We start from the raw sequence: 24,079 nt of genomic DNA, 5'->3' as shown, positions 1-24,079 counted from the left end.
ACCTAGTGGGTGTGCTTATCAATTCTAGCTAGCTTTGTTATTAACTGTATAACTCAGTTTGAGTGGCATGCTTTTGTCTAACTAAGTGTATAAGCCTTATTCTTACATTGTACAACAATGTGAATAAAGTAAATTGATAGTTAAAGAAAGGACTGAGTTTCCTCCTTTTTGTACTAACCCATGAACTGTAGCTGTGGATTAAGTGGAGGGTGGCTTTCCTGTAACCTGATATCCCAAACACCCAGCCTGAGCCTGAATTAAGAGGACTTAGTCCCACGTGACGGCCAGGATCAAGTGGGTGCAGGGAATAAAGGGGCTAAGGGGGAGTTGACTCCGCTCCACGGTTTACAGTACCTTGCCAATAAGCTCGGTATTGACATCAACATAAGCGTGTGAAGTTGGAATACTCACCCAGTAAACACACCAACAAAAAGGTAGGGCTGCGGCATTCAGGTGTAAGAGAATTTTTATTGATGGGATCAGTCATAATTATTGTCAAACAGCCTCTCTAGCCCTCACAATGTAATTTTATAAGCGTGGTGTCTCATTACTTCACAATTGAAATTGTGTTGGAAATTTTTTTTTAAATAAAGTAATTTTTTTACTTTACTTTTTCTCTCTGTTTCTTTATTTCTCTCTCTTAATCCCATCTTTCTTTCCCAATCTTTATTTCACTTTCTGTGCCTGATTTAAATCTAATTTATAATTCCTGGTGTATACTTCCTGGTTTAGGCACTGCATGGCTCAGTAAGGATTCTTCAATCTGATTGGTTGAAGAGCCTCACAGTTTTGTGCCACTCACAGAGACCCCTGTAGGGGGCACCGTGCTGGGTCACATGACAGATGTTATCAATTTGCTGCTCAAAATCCCACAAAAACTCGATGGGCAGCTGTCAGAGTAGTAAGCAACGTGTCAATTCTCCTCTGCTGACCTCAAAATCCAGGCCAATATGTTTTCTTTTTGATGTTGCCCAAGTCCAAAATGGCAGCTGCCAAAATCCAAAATGGCGGCACATGTAACACGTCAATTAAGCAACGTATTGAGTAAACTGAGCAAATACTGATGAGATTTTTCTCAAAAATTAGCAAAATCTCGCCATTAGAATTGTTTCTATAAACGCCTTGATATATCTTAACTTGTACATGGAGCATACGGACATAAGGAATTTGAGGAATGATTTGGTGCATGGAAACTGGTCCCGCTGATGGATTAGATCAAAGCATTGAAGGAAAAATAAAGCAGCCAGAGAGCAAAAAAATGTCAGCACTGAGCACTCCTGAAAGGTGAGGAGCAGTGACTTTCTCATTGAGCTAAGTTGGGCTTGCAACTCCTTGGTGTAGAGGGTCATTGTTGCTATGGTGATGAGTAATGTTGGGTTGGGTTCAGTAATGGGCTGTGAGACGAGTGCTCCAGCTGTATTGGGTTAAATATCCATTGGTTATAAACAATCAATAGAGCTTCAACAAGGCAGAGTAAATCGACTTGATTTGATAGTGGTTATCTGTACAATCCATGATATATTTACTGTGCTTTTTTTTATTCATTCATGGGATGTAGGCATCGTTGGCCAGGCCAGCATTTATTGCCCATCCCTAATTGCCCTTGATGGTGGTGAGCTGCCTTTTTGAACCGCTGCAGTCCATGTGAGGTAGGTACACCCACAGTGCTGTTAGGAAGGGAGTTCCAGGATTTTGACCCAGCGACAGTGAAGCAACGGTGATATAGTTCCAAGTCAGGATGGTGTGTGACTTGGAGGGGAACATGCAGGTGGTGGTGTTCCCATGCATTTGCTGCCCTTGTCCTTCTAGGTGGTAAAGGTCGCGGGTTTGGAAGGTGCTGTCTAAGGAGCCTTGGTGCGTTGCTGCAGTGCATCTTGTAGATGGTACACACTGCTGCCACTGTGCATCGGTGGTGGAGGGAGTGAATGTTGAAAGTGGTGGATGGGGTGCCAATCAAGCGGGCTGCTTTGTCCTGGATGGTGTTGAGCTTCTTGAGTGTTGTTGGAGCTGCACCCATCCAGGCAAATGGGGAGGATACCATCACACTCCTGACTTGTGCCTTGTAGATGGTGGACAGGCTTTGGGGAGTCAAGAGGTGAGTTACTCACAGCAGAATTTCCAGCCTCTGACCTGCTCTTGTAGCCATTGTATATATATGGCTGGTCCAGTTCAGTTTCTGGTCAATGGTGACCCCCAGGATGTTGATCGTGGGAGATTCAGCGATGGTAATGCCATTGAATGTCAAGGGGAGATGGTTAGATTCTTTCTTGTTGGAGATGGTCATTGCCTGGCACTTGTGTGGCACGAATGTTACTTGCCGCTTATCAGACGAAGCCTGGAAATTGTCCAGGTCTTGTTGCATTTCAACAATGACTGCTTCAGTATCTGAGGAGTCACGAATGGTGCTGAACATTGTGCAATCATCAGCAAGCATCCCCACTTCTGACCTGATGATTCAAGGAAGGTCATTGATGAAGCAGCTGAAGTTGGTTGGGCCTAGGACACTACCATGAGGAACTCCTGCAATGATGTCCTGGAGCTGAGATGATTGACCTCCAACAACCACAACCATCTTCCTTTGCCCTAGGTTTTCCCCCTGATTCCCATTGACTCCATAGAGTCATAAAGTCATAGAGAGATACAGCACTGAAACAGGCCCTTTGGCCCACCGAGTCTGTGCTGACCAACAACCTCCAATTTATATACTAATCCTACATTAATCCCATATTCCCTACCACATCCCCATCATTCTCCTACCGCCTACTTACACTAGGGGCAATTTACAATGGCCAACTTACCTATCAACCTGCAAGTCTTTGGCAAAACTCCAGTTTTGCTTGGGTTCCTTGATGCCATATTCGGTCAAATGCTGCCTTGATGTCAAGGGCAGTCACTCGCACCTCACCTCTTGAGTTCAGCTCTTTGCCCATGTTTGAACCTGCTTTTTGTGTAGAGGACATAACTGGGCAATTTTCCACATTGCCAGGTAGATGCCAGTATTGTAGCTGTACTGGAACAGCTTGGCTAGGGGCATGGCAAGTTCTGGAGCACAGGAATATTGTCAGGACCCATAGCTTTTGCAGTATCCAGTGCCTTCAGTCATTTCTTGATATCACACGGGGTGAATCGAATTGGCTGAAGACCGGTATCTGTGATGCTGGGGAGTTCAGGAGAAGGCCAAGATGGATTATCAACTCGGCACTTCTGGCTGAAGATTGTTGCAAATGCTTCAGCCTTATCTCCTGCACTGATGTGCTGGGCTTCCCCATCATTGAGGATGGGGATGTTTGTGCAGCCACCTCCTCCTTTTATTGTCCACCACCATTCATGACTGGATGTGGCAGGTCTGCAGAGCTGTGTTTGAACGCAACAGGTGAAGGTTGCAGTTTATGTATCATTCCTTACTAGGGTTGTCGCCAACTCTGGTTGTACGTATTCCTGGAGGTTTTGTCACGTGACTGCCCACAAACCGCCCCACCCCCACTCTTGTTGGTTGCCTGATGCATCCATCCTCATGACGCTTAGCCTTTCCATGCCCATTGGAAACCAAGCAGACTCGTTGGGTTTGGAAGCAGGAAGGTCAGAAAATGGCAGCTGGGGTGGGAGAGCCCAACATCATCCCACCACCATGGGATATTCCCATGTGGGAAAGGTGGCGTCCCTGCTGCCCGCAGACCAGAGGTGGGCGAACAATTAATTCCCATTACCTGGCCAATCAACAGCCATTTTATGCACCTGTCAGTATTTTACCAGCATGGAGACAGCCCTCACTGCATGGGGAGAATCCCATCGAATCCCATCCCAGCAGCTTCCTGAGGTCAGATGTTGGGGAGCCTTCCTTTCTGGCTGCTTCATGGCCCATGGAGGTGGGGGTCCTGGTGGCAACAGCTGCTCCCACAGCTCTGGACAAACAGAAGAGTTTGGTCTGACATTCCTTTGCCCGTTAGTTAATGTGTCTGTAATTGTTTTTAATATAAATTGTTTACAATATGTGTTAAAATAGAGAATGATTGAAAGCCAGTAAAACTCTATCAATCTCAGTTTTGAAAGTTTTAATTGACCCCCAGCCTCAACACCTTTTTGAGGGAATCCCATTCCTTGCAGAATCCTCCCAATTCCCAACTCAAGTTAACTGGAGTTGAGATACAGATCAGCCATGATTTAATTGAATAATAGCAGAACAGACTCGAGTGGCTGAATAGCCTCTTCCTGTTCCTGTATTCCCTCATTTCGAGCGTGCCCTTCCGCCCATTTCTAAGCGACCTCCCTGCATTCTCGATGCATACAGGAAGAAGTCGCCTTTAACCCTGGGGTGACACTGGGAGGCTGGTGGGGCCATATGATCGAGCAGCTCACCTGATGTCATCGGTCTCAGAGCTGAGCTATTTTCAGAGCTGGGACTCACCTACAGGTGAGGGTTACCAATGCTGATTGGACGTATTCCTGTTGGTTCCTGCACATCACCTCCTGCCTCCAATTGCTTCACCCAGTCAAATAGCATTTATGTTATTGCTGTTTTGGGGACTTTGCTGTGTGCAACTATCTTAATGTGAAATAGCACGTCACCAAAATAAAAAAGAAAGCATGAATTAATATGTTGTATAACAGAAAGTACAGCAGGGAATGGTGGAAAATTAAATTCTTTCCACTGCTAAGAAAACCTCAATATCTACTTGAGAATCTCTCACCGGGTGAGTTATGGAAAAAACACTCCCAAATGAGCATGTGTGATGTACCCATCGTCTAATTGGTATTTCTTTCATCCTTTTTTCATTTTGTAAGCCCCTTGAACTACTCAAACATAATATGGCATCTCCCTGCTCTCAGGAAATAATGTTTCTGCACTGGTCGAAAAAATGAAAAATATTTTAACTGCAGAAACAAGCACCTTCTTTTTCTATTTTAGTCTTTTTTCATCTACCTCCTGTCAGTAAACACCTCTGGGCTTTCTTGGCCATCACAGACCTCCCGAGGGGGTTGGTGGGGAGCAGGGAAGAGGGAAGAAGTGTTTAGTCATGATACACCAGGCATCATGGTGTGACAATATGCTTGGTCTTTCCCTTCCTGTTAATTTCATAGGTTCATATCTGATGTGTCCCATGCTCTCCACCACTAGATCTGGTTTAACCACACAAATAGTAAATCTGACCAAGTCCTCTTCGATGAGAAAGGGATAATGATATCATACAAAACAGAAGTTTTGAAGTAAGTCACTTATTCCATTCTCACCCACTTTATTAACACCGGTCAAGGAGTTCATGGATTTCTCATGTCTTAAAACTGAATTTCCTCTTTCTCCACAATGGGGGCGGCACAGTGGCGCAGTGGTTAGCACCGCAGCCTCACAACTCCAGCGACCCAGGTTCAATTCTGGGTACTACTGCCTGTGTGGAGTTTGTAAGTTCTCCCTGTGTCTGTGTGGGTTTCCTTCGGATGCTCCGGTTTCCTCCCACAGCCAAAAGACTTGCAGGTTAATAGATAAATTGGCCATTATAAATTGCCCCTAGTATAGGTAGGTGGTAGGGGAATATAGGGACAGGTGAGGATGTGGTAGGAATATGGGATTAGTGTAGGATTAGTATAAATGGGTGGTTAATGGTCGGCAGAGACTCGGTGGGCAAAAGGGCCTGTTTCAGTGCTGTATCTCTAAATCTAAAAACCTTCCCCCTCCTGGCACTTCCTGCTGTCCACCTACTACAACATAATCCCACAGCACCATAGCTTCTCCTGCATCGCCCACATCCTCCTTGACCATTGCACTTTCCCACATTATACTCCATTTGCCAGATCTTTGTTCACTCACTTAACCTACCTATATCCCTTTGTAGCCTCCTTATGTCCTCTTCACAACTTACTTTTCCACCTATCTTTGTGTCATCAGCAAATTTAGTAACCATACCTTCAGTCCTTTCATCCAAGTCATTTATATAAATTGTACAAATTTGATGCCCCAGCACTGATCCCTGTGGCACACCACTCATCACATCTTGCCAACCAGAAAATGATCCATTTATGCCTACTCTCTGTTTCCTGTTGGCTCGCCAATCTTCTATCCATGCCAAAATGTTACCACCTACACCATAAGCTTTTATTTTCTGCAATAACCTTTGATGTGGCACCTTATCAAATGCCTCCTGGAAATCTAGGTACAATACATCTACCGGTTCCCCTTTATCCACAGCACATGTAACTCCCTCAAAGAACTCCAATAAATTGGTTAAACATGATTTCCCTTTCACAAAACCATGTTGACTCTGCCCGATGACCTTGAATTTTTCTAAGTGCCCTGCTATAACGTCTTTAATAATAGCTTCTAACATTTTCTCTATGACAGATGTTAAGCTAACTGGCCTGTAGTTTCCTGCTTTCTGTCTCCCTCCCTTTTTGAATAAAGGAGTTACATTCACTATTTTCCAATCTAACAGAACCTTCCCTGAATCGAGCGAATTTTGAAAAATTAAAACTAACGCATCAACTATCTCATTAGCCACTTCTTTGAAGACCCTAGGATAAAGTCCATCAGGACCCAGGGACTTGTCAGCCCGCAGCTCCATCAATTTGTTCAGTACCACTTCCCTGGTGATTGTAATTTTCTTGAGTTCCTCCCTCCCTTCCATTTCCTGACTCACAGCTAATACTGGGATGTTGCTTGTATCCTCAATACAGAAGACTGAAGCATGGTTAAATACAGAGTAAAGTGTCCTATCAAACACTCCCAGGGCAGATACAGCATGGGGTTAGATACAGAGTAAAGCTCCCTCTACACTGTCCCTGTCAAACATCTCAGGACAGGTACAGCACAGGGTTAGATACAGAGTAAAGCTCCCTCTACACTGTCCCCATCAAACACTCCCAGGACAGATACAGCACGGGTTACATACAGAGTAAAGCTCCCTCTACACTGTCCCTGTCAAACATCTCAGGACAGGTACAGCACAGGGTTAGATACAGAGTAAAGCTCCCTCTACACTGTCCCTGTCAAACATCTCAGGACAGATACAGCACGGGTTACATACAGAGTAAAGCTCCCTCTACACTGTCCCTGTCAAACATCTCAGGGCAGGTACAGCACAGGGTTAGATACAGAGTAAAGCTCCCTCTACACTGTCCCTGTCAAACATCTCAGGACAGGTACAGCACAGGGTTAGATACAGAGTAAAGCTCCCTCTACACTGTCCCCATCAAACACTCCCAGGACAGATACAGCACGGGTTACATACAGAGTAAAGCTCCCTCTACACTGTCCCTGTCAAACATCTCAGGACAGGTACAGCACAGGGTTAGATACAGAGTAAAGCTCCCTCTACACTGTCCCTGTCAAACATCTCAGGACAGGTACAGCACAGGGTTAGATACAGAGTAAAGCTCCCTCTACACTGTCCCCATCAAACACTCCCAGGACAGGTACAGCACGGGGATTGGCTGGTCAATTTGGAGCACTTCCTGCCAGCAATCAGGGGGAGCAGCTGCACTTGTGTTGCAGCAATTGCAGAGTGGAGAGTGGAGACTGCAGCAACTGGAGAAAGTTGAATACAGAGTGGAAACTGCAGCAACTGGAGAGAGAGATTGGAGAAAGGTGAATACAGAGTGGAGGGAAACCATCAAGGAAGGCTGCAATTTTTCTGGAGAGGTGGGTGTCAGGGCACCTGAAAGACTATTAAGTTTAAACTGTTTGGGGGAGGGAGAAGAGGCCTGAAGACTCAGGGGTGGGGCAGCCAAATCCAGTAAGGGCCCCTGTGTTTGTATTGGTGTTTGCACACAGGGAGCTCCCTCCCCACCCCAACTGCCTGCTCGGGACAGCTGGAGTTGCCCGGGTGAAGACTGTCTTGTTAAAATCAGAAGAGGAGAGTACCGGGCGGCTCCAGCTGTCCCGGGCGAAGAAGCCTCCCCCAACTGGAAGACAACATACAGTTTTGGACTAATTGTGATAAAGGTGCTCCAACTGGCAGTTGAAACAAACATCCTTTTCAGCCTTTCTCTCCCTTCCTCCACTCAGTCGCCTCAATCACCTATCCTCCCCTTTTCAATTACCATCCTACGCCATCCTCCTCTACTCCCACTCCACCTTGTTTAAAGTTTGCTTTTTAAAAAAAAATTGTGTAAATTTGTTTTGTTTCTTGGGGGTGGACGTAGCTCTTAGACCCCATGGCAAGCCCCTCTTCGCCGGTGGCGGGGCCTTCCCGTTCATATGCTGCTGCGGCTGCTGCAGCTGCACCTGTTGCCCCGTCACCGTTTGCTTTATTAACAACGAAGCATGGGGTCAAGAGCTACGTCCACCCGAACATGACTATAGAGGCATGCGTGAAAGCAATGGCCGAGGTTGTCGGCCCTTCGGCCATTGTTGCAGCCTCTAAAATGTACGGGAAGGCAGTGTTTTTCCTGAAGACCGAGCGGGCGGTGTCCCTGGCTCTGAGCAAGGGGCTCACCGTGGGCGGGACCTTTCTGCCAGTGGACCCCCTGGAGGCCACTGCGCAAAGGCTCATTTTATCCAATGTCCCGCCCTTCATCCCTGGTGAGCTCCTCCTTCCCCACCTGCACCATCTGGGGGAGGTAAAGACGGGGCTCACCCCAGTCCCGCTCGGTCTTCGGGAGAACAGCCTCCGACACGTCTACTCCTTCCGCCGCCAGTTATTCATGCGGCTGGCGCGGGAGGAGGTGACAGAGGGCCACTTCAATGTAGAATTCCAGGGGACGGCCTACCGCGTCTTCTGGACCTTGGACGGGGTGCGGTGCCATGTCTGTAAGGGGGTGGGGCATGTTCGTAAGAACTGCCCCAACCTCCCGGCTGCCAACTCCAACTCAGCGGCCCAGGGTGGCGACGCTGCACCTCCTCCCACCCCCACTACACCACCACCAGATACCATTCAGTCGGTACCGGAGGCTGTGGTTTTCACGGCCTCCGGCAGGGAGGGGGGTGACCGTCCAAGTGGAAGGAAGGCGCGGAGGAGAAATAAACATCGAGAGGCGCGTCCCCTGGATATCGTGACACTACCCGAGCCTGAGCTCAGCCCAAGGCCCGATCTCGGGAAGTCAACTTGCCCCAGGGCTGGGCTCAGGCCCAGGGTGAATAAAAAAAAGGAGAGTGTGGAGGTGGAGGCCTCTGATGATATGGAGGTCTCTGAGCCTCCGCACACAACTGGGAAAAAGAGGAGAAGGCACCCCTCCACAGAGGTAACAAGGGGCCCTGAGGCGCAGGGCCCATCTGTTGGAGGGGAGCTGTCTCCTGTTTCGGGTCCCCAGGTTTCCCCTACCGCCACCACCAAGGCTGCAAAGTCCGGGCAGGTGCTCCCTATTCCTCAGGATGGAGGGGAGGGGATGGCCCCGGTACATGAGGCCCCTCCTGAAGGAGTAAGTGGGGCCCTGCTTGTGGTGGGGGAGCCTGGGGAAGCCGCCCATTCTGCCACTGCTACTGGGTCGGGTGTCCTGAATGAAGGGGAGGGCGAGGCCCCAGAGGGTCGGGCCTCCCAGCCGGAGTCCACCACCAACCAGGAGACACCCGACCCAGTTATAACTGAGAATGCTGCCCCACCTGCTGGGCCTGTGGGTGCTGGCGGAGCGGGAGATAGCCTCCTCCCTCCGCCTCCAATCTCGGCTCCGGTTGGTTTCCCGGAGTCGGGAACTTCTGTCTCCCCTGGACCACTCATTGCCCTGGGGACGGAGGTGGAGGGGGGTCCTGAGCCGCTGGTGCCTACAGGCTCCAGTTTCACAATAGAACCCAGAGAGGACTCCTCCGCCATCGATCCTGGGGGTGGGATCGTGACGGAGGCGGGACCAGCTGGCGCGGCCGGGACGTCCGCCCCACAGTGTGTGGTGGATGTGTTGGCCGCTGGCGGTGACGACCCGGAGGAGGATGGGGATTCGGTGCGGGGCACGGAGGATGATCTTGATTCCATCGCCAGTGAGGTGGTGGAGTCCCTCGTGCCTCCCACCGAATCTCCTCTCATCCCCACGGCGGAACTCCGGGATTTCCTCGCGGCTTGCAGGGGGAGCCGCAATAAAGTTCAGCTGGCCCTCGACCGTTGGTCGAATCTGGCGCTGATCATCCAGTCCGTCCGTGCCGCCCTTAAGATAGCGGGCAAGCGCGCGGACGTGAAACTGGTTGAGAGGCGCCGTTTTAATGTGTTCCTCAATGGGTTGCTGGGGGAGTGGAGGGCCAGGTGCACTTCCACTCCCTCCTCACAGTGAGCTGTTGATGACGGGTTTTAAGTACCTTTGACATGAAGATAACCATAGCCAGCCTCAACATCAACGGCAGCAGAGGGGCTCACCGCAGATTTCACAATCTCTCAGTCCTTAGGGAAGGGAGATACGCGGTGAGCTTTCTGCAGGAAACCCACACCGTTCCGGGAGACGAAGCCACCTGGCTCCTGGAGTGGCAGGGTGGGGTCTACATGAGTCACCTCACCCCTATTTCTAGTGGGGTGGCTATCTTGTTGGCCCCGACTTTTCAGCCGGAGATCTTGGGGGTCAAGGAGCTAGTGCCGGGCTGCTTGCTCCACCTCGCCGTTCGCCTGGGTAGCGTGCCGCTCCACTTTGTGAACGTGTACGCGCCCAGGCCCGACGCTTTGCAAGCGCGCTTCTTTGAAGAAGTGTCCGCTCTCTTGAGCTCCATCGATAGCGGCGAGTGCATCATCCTCGGGGGGGATTTTAACTGCACCCTCGAGGTGGGGGATCGCTCCGGTCCCCAGCGCGGCCAAGCGTCGGTGGAGAAGTTGAGGGGACTGATCAGCTCCCTTAACTTGGTGGACGTCTGGCGGAATCTCCATCCCGACTCCAGCGCCTTCACGTGGAGGTCTGGAGGAGGGGGGTCGCGAATCGACCGCCTCTACATTTCGCAGGCGTACGTCTCCCGCGTCTCGGCGGCCTCCATGCGGCTGGTGCCGTGCTCGGACCACCGCCTGGTGTGGGCGGAGTTCACTCCGCTCCGCACGCGGGCGGGGTCCGCGTACTGGCACTTTAACAACCGGCTGCTGGAGGACGTGCGATTTCGGGACTCGTTCTGTCGATTCTGGGCCGACTGGAGAAGGAAGCAGGGGGGCTTCCCCTCCTTGAGGCTATGGTGGGATGTGGGCAAGACTCACATCCGCGTCTTCTGTCAGGAGTACGCGAAGGGGTCGACCAAAAGGCGGGAAGCCGAGATCGGGCGCCTTGAGAGGGAGGTGCTCGACTTGGAATCCCGCCTCGGTCATGCCGTCGCGGACCCGGCCCTGTGGCAGGCGTACAAAGAGAAGAAGGGCGCGCTGAGGAACCAGCAGCTCATAGGGTCCCGAGGCGCGTACGTGAGGTCGCGGATCCAGATCCTGGAAGATTTGGACCGCGCCTCACCCTTCTTCTACTCGCTGGAAAAATGGCGGGGGGTCCGTAAGCAGCTCGTCGAGCTGCTGGCCGACGACGGATCCTCCATCACGGATCCGGAGGGAATGGGCCTCCTGGTCCGGACATATTACAGTGCGTTGTTCTCTCCGGATCCGTCCAGTGAGGATGCGCGCAGAGTTTTGTGGGAGGACCTGCCGCAGGTCAGCCCGGAGGGCGCCGAAGGATTGGAGGCTCCGCTCACGTTGGCGGAGCTGACTGGCGCCCTCCACCAGCTCTCGAGGGGCAAATCCCCAGGGCTGGATGGGTTGACCGTGGAGTTCCTCAGGGCGTTCTGGGACGTCCTGGGGGACGATTACGCGCGGGTCCTGGGGGAAAGCCTGGCGACCGGGGAGATGCCCCTCTCGTGGCGCAGGGCGGTCATCGTCCTGCTGCCGAAGAGGGGCGATCTCCGCCTGCTTAAAAACTGGCGTCCAGTCTCCCTCCTCAGCACGGATTTTAAGATCTTTGCCCGGGCTATGTCTACCCGCCTGGGCTCCGTGCTGGCCCACATGATCCACCCCGACCAGTCCTACACGGTCCCGGGCCGGTCCATCCAGGACAACATCCACCTGGTCCGGGACCTGATCCATCTTTCCCAGAGGACTGGTCAGTCGGTCGCCTTTCTCTCCCTCGATCAGGAGAAGGCGTTCGACAGGGTGGATCACGATTACCTTTTCGGGACTCTGCGCGCTTTCGGACTCGGGCCGCATTTCGTGGCCCGGGTCCGACTTTTATACGCCGCCGCAGAGTGTCTAGTCAAAGTTAACGGGTCCTTGACGGCGCCCCTTCGATTTGGGAGAGGAGTGCGTCAGGGGTGCCCCATGTCCGGCCAATTGTATACCATCTGCGTGGAGCCCTTCCTGTGCCTGCTTCGCAGGAGGTTGACGGGATTGGCTCTGCGCGAGCCGGCCATGCGGGTCGTCCTCTCGGCTTACGCCGATGACGTGCTCCTCGCAATCACAGATCCCGTTGACTTGCGGAGGATGCGCGACTGCCAGCAGACCTTTTCTGCCGCGTCCTCCGCGAGGATCAATTGGGAGAAATGTTCCGGACTCCTGGTTGGTCAGTGGCGGGTGGACTCCCTGCCGGAGGAGATGACACCTTTTGCGTGGAGCACCACGCACCTCCTCTATCTGGGAGTCCACCTTTAGCCCCGCTGAGGAAGCCTGGCCGGCAAACTGGCAGGAGTTGGAGGCGAAAGTCACCGCTCGGCTGGGGCGCTGGACAGGACTGCTCCGAGTGCTTTCCTACAGGGGCCGAGCGTTGGTCATAAACCAACTGGTGGCCTCCATGCTGTGGTACCGGTTGGTCACTTTGGCCCCGCCCCCTGTATTTGCCACCAAGATCCAGAAGAAACTCGTCGATTTCTTCTGGGGCAAGAGGAAACACTGGGTCTCTGCCGCGGTCCTGAGTCTCCCGATCGAGGAGGGCGGTCAGTCGCTGGTGTGCGTCCGCACCCAGGCTGCGACTCTCCGCCTTCGGACCCTGCAGAGATACCTGTACGTCGAGCGTCCTCCCAGATGGTGTGCGCTGGCGACGTATTTTTTCCGCCAGTGTCACTGCCTTCAAGACGACACGCAGCTCCCGGTGGAGTCCGTTAGCCGCGCCTCTCTGAGGGAGTTGCCTGTCTTTTACCGGGATCTTTTCCGAGTCTGGAACATGGTCGCCTCCAGTCAGGGCGCTCCCCCGCCGGCGGAGGAGAGCGCCTCGGCTGTCCGGGCGGCCGACTCCGGGGACGGTCCGGCGGGCGGAGGAGTAGCCGAAACCCCCGGGACGCCCCTCACTGCGGGTGGCGAGGGGGCTCGGGAGTGCGGAGCGATCCCGGCCGAGCTGACCCCCGCTGGGCCGGAACTGCTCATCGGACCCAGGCCCCGAAACCCTCCTCGGGAGCCGGTCCCGCACAACCCGAGCCGCCTCTCGGGAATGCCCTCCGTGCCATTCCAATCGGCGCGGAGGGGTTTCCTGTACGGGCTGCTCCTGCACACTTTCCACTTCCTCGCCCTCGTCAGCCGGCCGGACACGCCCTGGCGGTCCGCGTTGCCAACTGGCGGCGAGGGGAAACCCCGATGGAGGTCTCTCTACGCGGGAGTCTTCCCCCTTTACATCGGGGACCTGGGGTGGAGGGTGCTGCACAGAGCAGTCCCGTGCAATAGGCTTTTAAGTAGGTTCACGGACTCCCAGGCCAGCTGTACTTTCTGCGGCCTGGACGAGTCCGTGTTCCACATTTATACGGAGTGTGCGAGGTTGCAGCCCCTATTTGAGTATCTGAAGGGGCTGCTCCTCAAATTCTGGCTGCACTTCAGTCCCACGCTCCTGATCTTTGGGCACCCGGTGCGGAGGGGCTTGGGCCGGGAGGAGGATCTCCTCGTCGGTCTGCTCCTGGGCCTGGCCAAGGTGGCAATTCACAGGTCCAGGTTGCGGGCCGTCGGGGGTTCCGTCCTCCCCGATTGCCTGCCCCTCTTCCGCGGTTACGTTCGCGCCCGGCTGTCCCTGGAAAAGGAGCATGCGGTGTCAGCCGGTACGCTTGAGGCCTTCCGCGACCGGTGGGCACCGCAGGGACTGGAGTGCATCGTCGACGCCGAGAATGGCATTTTAATTTGAGTTTTTTGTTTATTTATCTGTTTTAATAAAGTTATTTTAAAACTGGAAATATGTACATAAAGGGGGCCTGAGGGATAAAGGCCCCCTCGATGTGAAAAATATAAAAGGGGCCTGGGGTATAAAGGTCACCTTGTAAAAAAAAAGAAAAAAAAAGAAAAAAAAAAAAAAAAAACAGGGTTAGATACAGAGTAAAGCTCCCTCTACACTGTCCACATCAAACACTCCCAGGACAGATACAGCACGGGTTACATACAGAGTAAAGCTCCCTCTACACTGTCCCTGTCAAACATCTCAGGACAGGTACAGCACAGGGTTAGATACAGAGTAAAGCTCCCTCTACACTGTCCCTGTCAAACATCTCAGGACAGGTACAGCACAGGGTTAGATACAGAGTAAAGCTCCCTCTACACTGTCCCCATCAAACACTCCCAGGACAGGTACAGCACAGGGTTAGATACAGAGAAAAGCTCCCTCTACACTGTCCCCATCAAACACTTCCAGGACAGGTACAGCACAGGGTTAGATACAGAGTAAAGCTCCCTCTACACTGTCCACATCAAACACTGTTGATTCCACAATGACTTGATGAATCTTTTAACTTGAACAGTGATTGCTGGTGACATCACTCAAGATGAATTGCCTGAGGTTGTGACTGAGCAGAATGTGTGGGGGCGATGAATTAACAGGTACAGCTCAAATCTTCAAACTCACTGATTACTAACGTTGCATCTCCCTTGGTAATCCTTCCTCACATTCAGTGCTGAGTAACTCATACGTGCCTCCTGTCAGATTTTGAAGCTGACATCAGTGTATAGGTTCTTGTCTCAGCCTGTCAGCATTTCTACACTGGAGAAAAGACAGCTTCTTGACTGGGATTGGAGGTTATCAATAGGCAGCAATCAGATCATTTGGAGGCAGGTCTAAAGGTTACTCTACCTTTCAATCAGCTGTTAATTCCCTAATATTGATTGCACACAAGTTTGAGAGAGGAACGGTTTAAGATGAGTTGGCAGCAGCTGAGAGTCATAGAATTATAGAATAATCCAGCAGAGGAGGTGGCCATTTGACCCATCATGCATGTGCTGGCTCTTTGAAAGAGCTTTCCAATCAGTCTCACTGCCCAGCTTTTTCTCCATAGCCCTGCAAAATTTTCCCTTTTAATTATTTATCCAAATCCTTTTGAAAGTTACTATTTAATTGAAAGTTATAAAATCATAGTTACAAAATATGAGGTTTCCATATTTAACCCTATTGAAGATTGTTGTGTGATTGCCTTTAAGAGCGATGTTCCTTTAAGATCTTAGTATGCTAATGAGCTAAGTAACAGGATACAAACCTGAGGCACTCTGTAACTGTAACACCGAGAGTAAGGTTGTGTAAATAGTCAACTCTGTACTGTTTAATAAACCTGTTTGAGATCTTCAACCAACCAAACTCCATGCATCTCATTTATGTTGCATCAGACAACATAAAAAGAACTCATTACATGGTGGCAGCTCCTCATTATATGGTGACAGCTGTGGCGAGAATACAAAGTCTAAGCTGAAGACCATGGGTGAAACAGCTTTGAAAACAACTTTCCTACAGCCACGAGAGAGAAAGTTTAAAAAAACTGGCTCAAACAGTGAAAGAAAAAATAATTTACCTCAAGCTGTAGAAGACGGAGCTCAGAACAACAGGCTGCAAGTAGATCGATTGAGGGATACTTTTTACAAAAAAGCTTTGTAGTCCTCAAAAAGTCAATTTTTTTTCAAAGACTCTGTTAAAAAAAAAGGGAAGACCTGACTCATCTTCCAAGCTAATCAAGGTCAGCGTCATAACAGAAAGCTCCTGATTGCAAAAACCGCAGGAAAAGTCTGATCACTGCAGAGCCTTCATCCACACAGCCAATGTTTTAAAAAATTCATGAAACCACTCGAGTGTGAATAAGTGCTTCCATTCACGAGGCCACACTATAAAAATACCATTAAACTACTCGAGCATGAAGTATATACACAAACTCTTAAAAAAAAAGCCTTGAACAGCTGTGTAAACAGACCAGCTTACGTGCTGTAAAAGAAGCCATAGCAAAAAAGAAAGCAATTGAACTGACTAGTTAACAGCTCTGTAAACAGGCAGGCTAAATGTTGCAAGCAAGATAAACACAGAACATCTGTTGCTGTCAATCTAAGCAGCTCGTCTAAATAACAGACAGTTTCTTAAAGGGGAACCAGTGTAGAGACATAGAACAAGTCTTAAAGCAAGTTTTAAAGCAAAAAAAACCCAGCAGAAATATGGATACCAAATTTCCCAGAAGGAACTGGAAGGCCATGGATATCCTGTCCAAATTCCAAATTTTCAAACAAAGAATGCAGTTATGTTTCACAGACCAAATAATTGTAGAACCAGAAAAACAGGCTCTGAAAATACTAATAGCAGTTGGAAATGAGGGTTTATACAGAATCAATACCTCAGGCATATCTGAAGAGGACCAGAAAGATCCTGCAAAGATATGGAAAGTACTAGAAGATCAGCTCCGATTAAGAGTAAATTTTAGAATTCACCATCTGGAATTGATGTCCTACAGGCAACAACCACAGGAATCAATGGACCAGTTCATTGGTAGATGCCGTAGTAAGGGAAATGAATGCAATTTTTCAGAAGCCAAGCTGTAGGACCAAATAATGGAGTTGATGATTGAAGCGTTTCAGAAGGACCTCTTGGGGAAAAAGGAAGGTCACAGCATTGATGCACTGCTAGCGGATGGTAGGAAATACGAAACCATTGTAGCTGGACAACAGCACCTGCAAGCAATAGGTGTGGCCAACAGTATCGGCATGATAACCAAGTCAAAAAAGGCAAGCAAGCTGTGTGGTAAGTGTGGACTGTTCCACTCATGGCGAAGTTATCCTGTATTTCAAGACCAGTGCAAGGCATGCAGTGCAAAAGGACACTAGGCCCGCCTATGCAGGAATTCTGGCTCTGAAGACGCAGCCAGAAGTCACAGTAGAGCACAGACAAACAGAAGACAGGCACAGAAACAGGGCAACAGCAGCAAGGAAAGCGCCAGAGACCAGCAAAAACGCAAGCCGATACGCGATTTCCATAGTGAAACAGACCTGAGACAAGACTCAGATTGAAGCTATTCCCAGCCAAAATACCAGCAGGCATTTGACATTGTGAACCTAACACATCATGTTGAAGAATTCAAACAACTGGAAGTTTTTGTCACTATTAACATCATGTGCCCAAAGAAAGCTGGCAAACATACACTCAGGGTTAAGATTGACACTGGAGCTAGTGTAAATATACTACTAGTCTGAATTCTAAAAGATCTGTACCACAGTCCTTGGAAATCAATGATACAACTGACAAGTTATCTGCATACAATGGTTCACCCATTCCTTGCTGTGGCACACTAACAATGCAATGCAGTTGTGGCAAGTCGGCATGGAAACCGCAAACATTCCACCTGGTAGACATGAGCGGATCAGCAGTGGCAGGACTACCAGCGTGGAAGGACCTAACTATCCATGAGGTCACCAAGGTGCAAATCACAACAGAAGAGACCAGGGGTACCAACATCAAATGGTGCGGTCTGGAAACCCAGCAACAGCACAACTGTGCTGTGCCTTCATATCTGCTGTCCAGAGAACCACCAGCACCACAATAAGCCATGAGGCCAAGTACTCCTCCCCCAACAAGTCCTCGACCTTGAGCCCAAGATTTTCAGATGCAGAGGATGAGGACAGGCAAAGGACACGCAATGCCCTGAGGAGGAAGAGGAGGAAAGAGCTGACGCATTGTCTATTGGCTCTTCAAGATGAGGTGCCGGAACTTTCCAAGAATGACAAGATCTCAAAAGTGGTCATCTTGAGAAAAACAACAGAGTATGTTAGCAGGCTGAAGGCACAACAGAAATGTGAATGCAGAGAGGGATAAACTTCAGAAAAAACAGCAACAGATGAGAGGCAAATTCCCCAAGCAAGGGTTGTCAAACCGCCGAGACGATAGATGGTCTTTTGAGCCTCAATATTTGTAAATTTCACAATCTATATCCATGTTGAAACAATTTTGATATCTAATTTTATGTATTTTTACGTTTAGCATACAAGACTTATCTTTGGAAAGAAAGGGGATGTTGTGTGATTGCCTTTAAGAGTGATGTCCCTTTACGATCTTAGTATGCTAATGAGTTGAGTGCCAGGATGCAGTCATGTGACTAAAAACCTGAGGCACTCTGTAACTGTAACACCCAGAGGAATGTTCTGTAAATAGTTAGCTCTGTACTATATAATAGTTCAGCTGTTTAATAAACCTGTTTGAGAATTTCAACCAACTGGACTCCCCGCATCTCATTTATGTTGCATCAGACAACGTAAAAAGAATTCATTATTAAGACATTTGGCAAAATAACCAGAGGGGCAATAAGGAGAACTTTTTATACACACTTTCTGTAACTTTCAAAGGAGGATTGGGTATATACTAAAAAAGCAAACATCTGCATGGTTATGGGAAAAGAGCAGGGGGGCGGGATAAATTGGATAGTTCTTTCAAAGAGTCAGCACAGGCACAATGGGCCAAATGGCCACATTCTGTGTTATATGATTCTTTGAGTTTGTTATATGTAATAAGCTGCTAAAATTGAACATTTATGAATGTTTTATTTTCCTCACAGAAACGTTCTGAGGCAAGTTTGACACTCCAAAAGCAAAATACTGCCGATGCTGGAAATCTGAAATAAAAACAGAAAATGCAGGTCAGGCAGTATCTGTGGAGAGAGAAACAGAGTTACCGTTTCAGGTGAATGACCTTTCATCAGATCTGCCTCTGACTAACTCTTTGGTGACCTTCTCTAATATCTCCTTATGTGGCTCGGTGTCAAAATTTCTTTGATAATCACTCCTGTGAAATTTATTTATTTAGAGATACAGCACTGAAACAGGCCCTTTGGGCCACCGAGTCTGTGCCGACCAACAACCACCCATTTATACTAACCCTACAGTAATCCCATATTTCCTACCACCTACCTACACTAGGGGCAATTTACAACAGCCAATTTACCTATCGCCTGCAAGTCTTTGGCGGTGGGAGGAAACCGGAGCACCCGGCGGAAACCCACACAGTCACAGGGAGAACTTGCAAACTCCACATAGGCTGTACCCAGAATCGAACACGGGTCCCTGGAGCTGTGAGGTTGCGGTGCTAACCACTGCGCCACTGTGCCACCCTAATGCTTGAGATGATTTACTACATTAAAGGTGCTACATAAGCACAAGACATAAAAGTGCCAGACAATGACCATGTCAAACAAGAGCGAATCTAACCATCTCCCCTTGATGTTCAATGTCATCGCCATTGCTGAATCCCCCACGATCAACAATCTGGGAGTTATCATTGACCAGAAACTGAACTGGACCAGTCACATAAATACTGGGGCTACAAGAGCAGCTCAGAGGCTGGGAATTCTGCAGTGAGTAACTCACCTCCTGTTTCCCCAATGCCTGTCCACCATCTACAAGGCACAAGTCAGGAGTGTGATGGAATACTCTCCACTTGCCTGGATCGGAGCAGCTCCAACAACACTCAAGAAGCTTGACACCATCCAGGACAAAGCAGCTCGCTTGATTGGCACCCCATCCACAAACATTCACTCCCTCCACCACCGACGCACAGTGGCAGCAGTGTGTACAATGTACAAGATGCACTGCAGCAACTCACCAAGGCTTCTTTGACAGCACCTTCCAAACCCGCGACCTCTACCACCTAGAAGGACAAGGGTAGAAGATGCATGGGAACACCACCACCTGCAAGTTCCCCTTCGAGCCACACAGCATCCTGACTTGGAACTATATCACCGTTCCTTCACTGTCACTGGATCAAAATCCTGGAACTCCCTTCCTAACAGCACTGTGGTTGTACCTACTCAACATGGACTGCAGCGGTTCTAGATCCTCCACCTTCTCAAGGGCAATTAGGGATGGGCAGTAAATGCTGGCCTTGCCAGCGATGCCCACATCCCATGAAAGAATAAAAAAAGCTGCTGTTCTTGTTATTGTTTCATGTGAAAGCTTATTTCCTTCCAAACCAACTACAGCCGGAGTGCAGATTGCAAACTAAGTGTGGAGATTCCAGTTTGGTGAGTGGGGATTTTAAGTGTTGTTATCTTTGTAAAAGTCTGGTCTGCAGTTAGCATTTAACTGGGATTTACCCTCTAGTTAAAGGAGGGTTATGAAAGTAAAGTAGGATTAAGAAAGTAAAGTAAGTTTCTTACGGTCTTAGGCAGGGATTAACAGGCTCTGCTGCAGAGTAGCTGATTAGTTAAGTAGCTGACCAGTCAAATCTGGTTGCTGCAGTTTCAGCTTCAAAAAGATATAAATACAGAGGTCTGGGTGTGACCTGCAAACAGAGTGCAAATTGTAAGGTGAGTGTGGAGATTCGAGTTCGGTGAGTGGCGAGTTTGGTGAAGTGGGAGGAGGAGCTCCATTTTTCTACTTTTTTCATCCTCCACTATTTGGCTCTTGTTTCGGTGCAGTGGAAGGAGTTGTTTGGTGAGTACCTGGTAAGCTATTCTACTTATAATAAATAGTCTGTAAAGTTAAGGTATGGGGGGGCATCTCTGCCGAGTGGAATGTACAGCCTGTGGTATGTGGGAAGTCATGGAAGCACCATTTGTCCTAGACAAACACATCTGCAGGAAGGGTCACCGGCTGCAGAAGCTTGAGGTCCAGGTTTCGGAACTCGAGCAGTGGCTGGAATCACTGTTGTGCATCCGTGAGGTGGAGGAATACGTGGATAGCATGTTTAGGGAGGTGGTCACAACAGATTAGGAGCATGCAGGCAGATAGGGAATGGGTGACTGCCAGGCAGTCTAAGAGAACCAGGCAGGTAGTGCATGATATGATCTCACTCACTAATTGGTTTTCCATTTTGGATACTGGTGAGAGTGATGGTTCCTTCGAGGAGTGCAGTCAGAATCAACAGGTGGATCAGCTGCAGAGGAGGGGAGAAGAAGAGTGGAAGAGCAGTCATGATAGGGGATTCGTTAGTTAGGGGAACAGGCAGGCGTTTCTGTGGCAGTAAATGTGACTCCAGGATGGTGTGTTCGCTCCCTGGTGCCAGGGTCAAGGATGTCATGGAGAAGCTGCAGGACATTCATCTGGGGAAAGCCAGAGGTCGTGGTCCACATTGTTACCAATGACATAGGTAGGAAGGGGGATGAGGTCCTGAAAGCAGATTTTAGGGAGATAGGAAGGAGATTAAAAAGCAGGACCTCAAAAGCAGTAATCTCAGGATTACTCCCAGTGCCACATGCCAGTGAGCATAGGAATAGGAGAACTGAGTGATTGATAATGTGGCTGGAGAACTGGTGTCGGAGGAAGGGCATCAGAATTCTGAGACATTGGGACCAGTTCTGGGGCAGGTGGGACCTGTACTAGACGGACGGGTTCCATCTTAGCAGGACTGGGATGAATATCCTCACAGGAAGATTTGCTAGTGCTGTTGGGGAGGGTTTAAAATAAATTATCAGGGGGATGGGAACCTGGGAGGGAGCTCAGATTGGAGGGAAGCAAAACTGGTAACTAGTCAGGGGTCAGGAACCAGAGCAAGTATTAGAGAGGAATACCAAGGTGCACAGAATACTGGAGGAGATAGATAGCATGAGAGTAGGGAACAGTACGTTATTAGGTGGGGTCAGAGTGAGGGAGAAAGTAATAAAGTCTGAATCAGGGTTAATGTGCATGTATGTGAATGCACAGAGTGTGGTTAATAAGACTGGTGAGGTACAGGCACAGATTGCCATGTGGAAATATGATGTTGTGCCTATAACAGAGACCTGGCTCAAAGAAGGGCAGGACTGGGTGTTAAATATTCCTGGATAAAAGGTGTTCAGGAAAGATAGGAAAGGGAAAAAGGGAGAGGGATTGCAGTATTGATTAAGGAGAGCATTGCAGTGCTGGAGAAAAAGAATGTCCTAGAGGGGTTGAGGACAGAATCAATTTGGCTAGAGCTAAGGAACAAAAAAGGTGCAGTTACATTGCTCGGTGTTGTCTACAGGCCACCAGCTAGTGGGAAGGACGTGGAGGAACAAATTTGCAAGATAATTGCAGAGAGGTGCAAAAATGATAGGGTAGATATAATGGGGGACTTTAATTATCCAAACATAGACTGGGAAAATAGTGTAAAGGGCAGTGAGGAGCAAGAGTTCCTAGAGTGTGTTCAGGAAAGTTTTCGACAACAGTATGTTGCTAATCCAATGAGAAAGGAGGCACTGCTAGACCTGGTTCTTGAGAATGAGGTGGGCCAAGTGGATCAAGTATCAGTAGGAGAGCATTTAGGGGATAGTGATCATTGTATCATAAGGTTTAGGCTGACTATGGAAAAGGACAAAGATCAACCCAGGGTAAGAATAATTAGCTGGGGGAAGGCCAACTTCAATGGGGTAAGAATGGAGCTGGGGCGAATAAATTGGAGTCAAAAGCTGGCAGGAACACCGATAGATGAACAATGGATCACCTTAAAAGAAGAGATAGCTCGGGCACAGTCAAGGTATGTTCTCTCAAAGGAGAAAAGTAGAGCAAACAAATCCAGTGCTCCCGGATGACAAAAGAGGTAGAGATTAAGATCAAGCAGAAAAAGTGTGCTTCTGACAGATGCCAGGTAGAAAACACTATTGAGAACCAGGTTGAATATAGAAGGTCCAGAGGGGAAGTGAAAAAGTAAATAAGAGAAGCAAAGAGAGAGCATGAAAAGAGACCGGCAGCTAGTATTAAAGGAAATCCCAAAGTTTTCTACAGGCATATAAGTCGTAAAAGACTGGTAAAAGGAGGAGTGGGGTTGATTAGGGAACAGAAAGGGGATTTACACATGGAGGCAGAGGGCATAGCTGAGGTATTAAATGAATATTTTGCATCTGTTTTTACCAAGGAAGAAGATGCAACCCAGGCAATGTTGAAAGAGGAGGTAAGTCAGACAGTAGAGGGGTTTAAAATTGATAAAGAGGAAGTATTAGATAGGCTGTCTGTACTGAAAGTGGACAAAGCACCAGGACCAGATGAGATGCATCCAAGGATACTGAGGGAAGTGAGGGTGGAAATCACAGAGGCACTGGCCCTAATTTTTCAGTCTTCCTTAGACTTGGGGGATGGTGCCAGAGGACTGGAGAATTGTAAACATTACACCCTTGTTGAAAAAAGGGTGTAAAGATAAGCCCAGCAACTACAGGCCAGTCAGTTTAACTTCGTTGGTGGGAAAACTTCTAGAAAAAATAATTCAGGACAAAATCGATTGTCACATGGACAAATGCAAGTTAATTAAGGAAAGCCAGCATGGATTTCTTAAGGGAAAATCATGTTTAACATGGTGGAGTTCATTGAGGAGGTAACAGAGAGGGTTGATGAGGGCAATGCTGTACATGGACTTTCAAAAGGCATTTGATACAGTGCCACACAACAGACCTGTGAGCAAACTTGTAGCTCATGAAATAAAAGGGACGGTAGCAACATAGATACAAAATTGGCTGAGTGACAGGAAACAAAGAGTAGTGGTTAATGGGTGTTTTCGGGCTGGAGGAAGGTTTGTAGTGGAGTTCCCCAGGGATCAGTGTTGGGACCCTTGCTTTTCCTGATACATATTAATGACCTAGACCTTGGTGTATAGGGCACAATTTCAAAGTTTGCAGATGATACGAAATTTGGAAGCATTGTGAACTGTGAGGAGGATAGTGTAGAACTTCAAAAGGACATAGACAAGTTGGTGGAATGGGCAGACAGGTGGCAGATGAAGTTCAATGCAGAGAAATGTGAAGTTATTCACTTTGGTAGGAAGAAGAGACAATATAGAATAAAGGCTACAATTCTGAAGGGGGTGCAGGAGCAGAGGGGCCGAGGTGTATATGTGCATAAGTCATTGAAGGTGGCAGGACAGGTTGAGAGAGCAGTTAATAAAACATAAAGTATCCTGGGCTTTATTAATAGGGACATAGAGTACAAGAACAAGGAAGTCATGTTGAACTTGTATAAGACACTAGTTCAGCCTCAGCTGGAGTATTGAGTCCAGTTCTGGGCGCCACACTTGAGGAAAGACGTGAGGGCATTGGAGAGAGTACAGAAAAGATTCACAAGAACGGGATGAGGAACTTCAG

At 48.9% G+C, this 24,079-nt stretch overlaps 1 protein-coding gene across 5 annotated transcripts in view; it reads right to left on the bottom strand.

Moving 5' to 3' along the window:
• Positions 1-24,079, bottom strand: part of LOC137384128 (chemokine-like protein TAFA-2) — an 86,863-nt gene that overhangs the window by 41,790 nt on the left and 20,994 nt on the right. The window lies entirely within an intron of this gene.

Source organism: Heterodontus francisci, chromosome 25 (assembly GCF_036365525.1).
Source record: "Heterodontus francisci isolate sHetFra1 chromosome 25, sHetFra1.hap1, whole genome shotgun sequence".
In the NCBI taxonomy this organism is placed as follows: Eukaryota; Metazoa; Chordata; class Chondrichthyes; order Heterodontiformes; family Heterodontidae; genus Heterodontus; species Heterodontus francisci.
The sequence above is the reverse complement of the archived record's forward strand: the minus strand, read 5'-3'. Positions and strand labels throughout refer to the sequence as shown.